At 33.1% G+C, this 6,072-nt stretch overlaps 1 long non-coding RNA gene across 3 annotated transcripts; it reads left to right on the top strand.

The window, feature by feature from the left end:
- The first annotated feature begins 131 nt into the window (after positions 1-131).
- On the top strand, positions 132-2,663 carry LOC131638384 (uncharacterized). 3 transcript variants are annotated; one of them, XR_009294659.1, is made up of 4 exons: positions 132-264; positions 480-653; positions 2,178-2,279; positions 2,457-2,663. It is a non-coding gene; the product is annotated as an uncharacterized LOC131638384 (long non-coding RNA). The 3 variants fall into 3 exon arrangements; XR_009294660.1 differs by having other exon boundaries at positions 138-155; XR_009294658.1 differs by having other exon boundaries at positions 185-653.
- The last annotated feature ends 3,409 nt before the right edge of the window (positions 2,664-6,072 follow it).

The following is a 6,072-nucleotide window of genomic DNA, read 5'->3' on the forward strand; positions in this document are numbered from 1 at the left end:
ACACTTAAAACAAAAAATGCCGGAGAAAACTTCAATCTTTATACATTGGATACATGATTCTTAAATAAATTGCAACAAACTGTTTGCGAATTGCAATTGGAAGTTTGATAGTTTAACTTTTTTTCTAGGTTGGCATATCGTCCGGAGCTAACACGGTTGCAGCACTTAGATTGGCTAGTCTTCCTATTTAAATGACCGATGCATAACAAAGAGTTATTATTTAAATGACCGACATCTGAAAATAAGTAACAGAACTTGATTAAAGTGAGACAAATTCTCAGTTGAATAACTGTCTTTGAATTGGAAAACCGCAGATTATACAAACTATTGGTGCAGAATAAGAGTCGTTACTTTTTCCTTTTGAGGATATAATGCATTAGATGGTCATGTTTTATGTGGTTATCATCATATCTTTGTATGTCAGTACATCATGCAACTCTTTCTTGGCTCGAATATTCACATTTTTTTTCTTCTCATAGGTATGAAGGTGAATGGGTTCGAAACGACCCCGAGGGTCATGGTGTTGTTGAAGTTGAAATACCAGTTATACTGTTCCTGGATCCAAGTATGCATCTCTGAAGTCTTGCAAATGGACGGTACGAAATCCCCTATTATGAGAGGAAAGCATGGATTGAGGAATTTGGAGAAAAGCCGTAAGTTCAATTATAGATTCTTGCTCTAGACATCACACATGCTGCATTGTCTCTTTTTCGCTTCTCTCTGATACATTGTAAAATACTGTTAAATTTCTGTTAAACTATAATTTGAGTTTGAAGATAAGATTATACCCGAGAAAGTAGTTTCAATTAAAGAGAGTATACTCGAGAAAGTAGTGAATGTTTTGTGTGGTAAGAGGTTGTTGTTGTTGGAGATAAGATTATAGTGAGTGAGTGAGTGAGTGAAACTATGGCTTCTTCTTCAGCATCTATTTTCAAATCATCATCTCTTGTTCTAGATAAGTCTGAATGGCTGAAGGGACAAACTCTCATCCGTCAGCCTTCTTTTATGTCTGTTGCTAGATGCTGAATATGTCAAATCCTTTGCTTTTGAAAGATAGCTTCATAGTTAATGCTGCAACCGAGTAAATAGCTTATAGTTGCTTGGATTGATTAAGAAGTCTAAACATATTTGAATTTACTTACTGATATATCTGTATGCACTTATCCAGTAGTTGGAAAATCGGTCACAATGCCGTCAACTTTGGCAGCCTTAATGTAAGTAGAAACCTCAATAGTAGGGTCTGACCAATAATCAAATGCCAGTGCCAAGTATTCGTTTTTGAGAGCACACTTTTTTCACTATAAATAACTTTATTTTATGCATAATAATTCTTTCTTGAACTTACAACTTGCTATTTTCTTTTTTCATTACTAGTTTTAATAATTAGATTTTGAAACTCCCAATACTGATGACGTTCATTATTCATGAATAATTCTAGTAACCTACTACTTAACCTTCATATATATAGTGTTTCTTAATGCACTACTTTTAGGTGATATTTGACTAACAAGATACTGATAATAAAGCTATCATTCCTCATTACTAAGTGTTGAAATAGCACCATATTCTTGTGACTCTTGATGAAAATGTATAAGACAACACCATGTGGTGGTTCGTGAGAAGTTATCTATCACTTACACTGCCTACTAAATAAGTACTAACCATTAAAATCTTTAGATAAAGATATCTTAATAATAGACATCATAGAAATGAGGCGGGTGTTAATAAGTAGAATAATTGACTTTGTTACTAGCACTGTTATTGTGCATTTGCTTGTCAAGTTATTTAAGTTTAAAATAAAACTATAACAAATTTATGTTTCGCCTTTGTCCTAGGGAAAATATATGTGATCTGCTCTTGGTAGGAATCATGAGTTATTACATGTTCCTGCTTTTGCATAATGAAAAAAAAAAAACATCTTCCTGCTTTTAACTTTTCCAGGATACATTTAAAAAGTCCATTTTTTTATAGCAACCAAAACTAATCATATAGTATATTTCATAAGTTCTTAAATGTAATAAACTGAAAACACAGAGATGATAATTGAGTAATTGAATTCATTATCATTAAATTCTAACTCTGTCAATCTAATGCTCATTTTTTCACATCTTTACAATTTGGTAAGATGCCTAGTGTACAAAAAATGGCTCTACTAAACTATTTTCTTCCTAATCCAGGTTGGCGTTCAAAGCCTATTTTATTCTTGGTGCTGACATGGGTTGTTGAAAAGGTTTGAGAATTCCAACAGACAAGTCACATTCTCAAAGAAGGTTAACAATGTAAGTTCTGAAAAGGTTTGAAAAAAAGAGAAGTGAATTAATGAACTTTGAGTATGTTTTATGTGATTGTTGCAGTTCTGTTGCATCATTCACTATGTGAGAAACAATAAGCTTAATTCGAAGTGAAGTGTTAATCTTTCAAGATTTTTATTATTGCAAATTTGCAATGCATTTCAGGTTTTGTGAACTATGTAGAAAAAGATGCAGCTATCTAGCAAGAAGAGGATAAGGACATAGAAATGTTGCCAAAACAAAAGCCAAAGAAGAAGAAGAAGAAAACTTATATATGAAGAAAGTGTTATGACTTAGTTAAAATATAATTTTTATGTGTATGATTTTATAGTACTTGAAATATTATGACTGCACATGATTTTGTATACTTTTTGGTTAATATTAAAAAATATTTTGACTTAGTTAAAATATGATTTTTATGTGTATGATTTTATAGTATTTGCAATATTATGACTGAAAATGAAATATAACTAAATAGTGTATATGAAATAGGGTGTAAATAGATATAATTGTTCATTCATAAATGGCGTATTTACACCCGATTTTTACTAAAATAGGGGTAATTAAGAACATATTTACACCCGATTTTTATTAAAATAGGGTGTAATTAAAACATAATTAAGTTCAATTACACTTGATTTTTATTAAAATAGGGTGTAATTAAAACATAATTAAGCCCAATTGCACCCGATTTTTATTAAAACAGGGTGTAATTAAAACGTAATTAAGTCCATTTACACCCAATTTTTATTAAAATAGGGTGTAATTAAAACGTAATTACGCCCAATTACACCCGATTTTTATTAAAACAGGGTGTAATTAAAAACGTAATTACGCCCAATTACACCCGATTTTTATTAAAACAGGGTGTAATTAAAAACGTAATTACGCCAAATTACACCCGATTTTTGTTAAAAATAACGGGTGTAAATTCGTTAGACATTTCTCACCTTGTGGATATACACCCGATTTTTATTAAAAATAATGGGTGTAAATTTATTAAAAAACGGGTGTAAATTAACATTTTTGTACTAGTGGATCAAGGAGTTTGAAGTAAGGTTTTCTCCCTTATGCTTGGGTTTGGCAACAATACTTCAACTGAGGTTGACTTTTGTTAGTTTGGGTCTGCAACCATCATGAATATCCTCTACTAGAAAATTTGCTTTTAGTGACCGATTTAATGATCGGAAAATTTCATTATAGTGACCGAATTAGCCACCAAAATGAGTCAATTTTAAGAGGTCACAAAATCGGTCACTAAAATAAATCAGCCACTGATTTAAAGAGCAAAATTTTGTGACCGCCTATTCGGTCAAGAAAAAATATTTTTATATACAATTTAATTTTATATATAAAAATTAGAGACCGAAATTTCGTTCACTAATATTTTTTATTTTCTTTTTCTATTTTTAATCCTCTTTATTATGTTACTATTTACTTTCTATTTCTTTAAAGATTTTAATTCTCTTTTAATTTTTAATTTTTATAAAAAAATATCATCTTTTTATTCTTTTAAAAATAATATATTTATATAAAAATATATGTATATATGTTTAAATATAAACTAGAATAATAGATGTATAGTGTAACACCCTTCTAATACCCCGCATAATTATTTAAACAGTAATCAGAGTAAACATGAAAAGGGCATTACAACTTTCATATAATCAAAATAATACTCATGTCATGCCATAAAAGAGAACGTTAAACCCAATATCATTCAGATCGTCATGTTAACACAGCGGAAATATATTTAACATCTGAACAATGCAACATCCAAAGTCATAGACTTAAAACACCACCATAATAAAATACTGAAATAAAAAGAGTTCAACAAATAACTCTAAACAACGTCCCCAGTGTTACACGACCAGAGCATGACACAGACCCGACTGACTCTAATGAACTACTTGACGAGCTAATCCTCGTCAAGTACAAGAGCTACTCCTCAATCTGAAAAATAACAACAGTAAGGGTGAGTCTCATTCACATTTAACTAATGTTATAAGATATAGATAATAAAATATCATTTCACATGCCATTCACCCAATCACAGTTACGATCAGATTCAAACCATACAATCAGTAAGCAAACAACCAATCAACACATATTATAACATTGGATAATCTTTCATTCATGTTATAATAGCACAAACAGCCTAATGCAATGCAACTACATGCATGTGGTACCAAAATCTGGGATAACCCAACTCACCGACCCACCATCGTCAAGGATACGGTAACACCCACTCACTAATTCCACACAATGGGAATTAGCTACCACTGATCCACCATCGTCAAGGACCAGCCACATAATGATTATGAATGCATGCATCAACCATAACATGCTCATTACCCACATAAATCGACCAAATATCATAATCATCAATTACCATAATAAATAGCCACACACAATCATGCTATTCCTCAACCATAGTAAAACACATATTTTATACCAACGATACGTGTATAACAAACACCGGTTACAACCACAACATCATACAGGTAAAACATTCATTAGTGTACCTATAAGCATAAACCACCACAACCAAATAAAATCGAGTGTTTTAAAATAATTCGTGTCACAACTCAAAACACCATTTTATTATATAAATTATTTGATTAACTTCAATATACTCGAAACGGCTCCAAAATCCGGCTTACGGTTTAAAAGTTACACCTCTTTAAACTTTTCAAAAACGGCCTGTCGCCAACAGCCAACAGCACGCGGCGCCACACACAGTTCGCGGCACGGAACGAATAGGAACTACGCCTTCGCAGCGCAAACGAAGGTTCGCGGCGCGGAACGAATAGGAACTACGCCTTCGCGGCGCAAATGAAGGTTCGCCGCGCGTACTGAACACAACCAAACTTCCTGGCTTTCTGCCAAGCAGTTCGCGACGCCAACTCCTGGACGCGGCGCGAACTGGCGATTTCCAGAACTCCGAATCGCAGAAAACAGCCTGCGATTTTGCCCTTCCTTCACCAAGTCATTACCAAACCAATCCTATTCCAACCAGATTTCGCATACAGTGAAACAAACACATATTATAACACATTATAATACATTTAAATCATCTAATTAACACCATACATGATCAACACAATCATTACCAATCAATTCTCCCAAAACCTAACATTTCTACAACCTAAGCATAACTCAATTAGTACGATTAACATGATCAATACTATCATACTACCTATAACCCCATAATAGAAGATAAACGGAAGAGTCCCCCCTTACCTGAAGGTTGATTCTTCGCTCTTCCTCTTGTCGCACTTCTCCGCTCCTCTTCTCTTTTTACGTTCAAGTTTTTCTATTCTCCTTAGTTCTATTCCTCTTTCCCACAATTCCTCTATTTTGTGAAAAATAAAATAAAACTATTTTAATTAGTAATAGGGCCTACCAATACACCCCCCTCTTTACTAATCACGACTTAAGCCCATTTGCTTAATTTCTCCATAGCTCTCAATAATTCCAAATAATTCTAAATAATTCTCCATAATTCAATTAAATAAAATTTAAAATTAAATTATGAAAATATGGGGTGTTATAACTCTCCCCCACTAAAAGAGTTTTCGTCCTCGAAAACATACCTTAGGCAAATAACTCTGGATAGGAATCCTTCATCTGACTTTCCAGTTCCCAAGTCACATTCCCATCTGCTGGTCCTCCCCAAGCTACTTTGACCAGTGCTATCTCTTTGCCACGCAATTGTTTCAGCTCTCGATCTTCAATCCTCATAGGCAAAGCTTCAACTGACATGTTATCCTTCACCTGT

Source organism: Vicia villosa, unplaced genomic scaffold, assembly GCF_029867415.1.
Source record: "Vicia villosa cultivar HV-30 ecotype Madison, WI unplaced genomic scaffold, Vvil1.0 ctg.002302F_1_1, whole genome shotgun sequence".
NCBI lineage: Eukaryota > Viridiplantae > Streptophyta > Magnoliopsida > Fabales > Fabaceae > Vicia > Vicia villosa.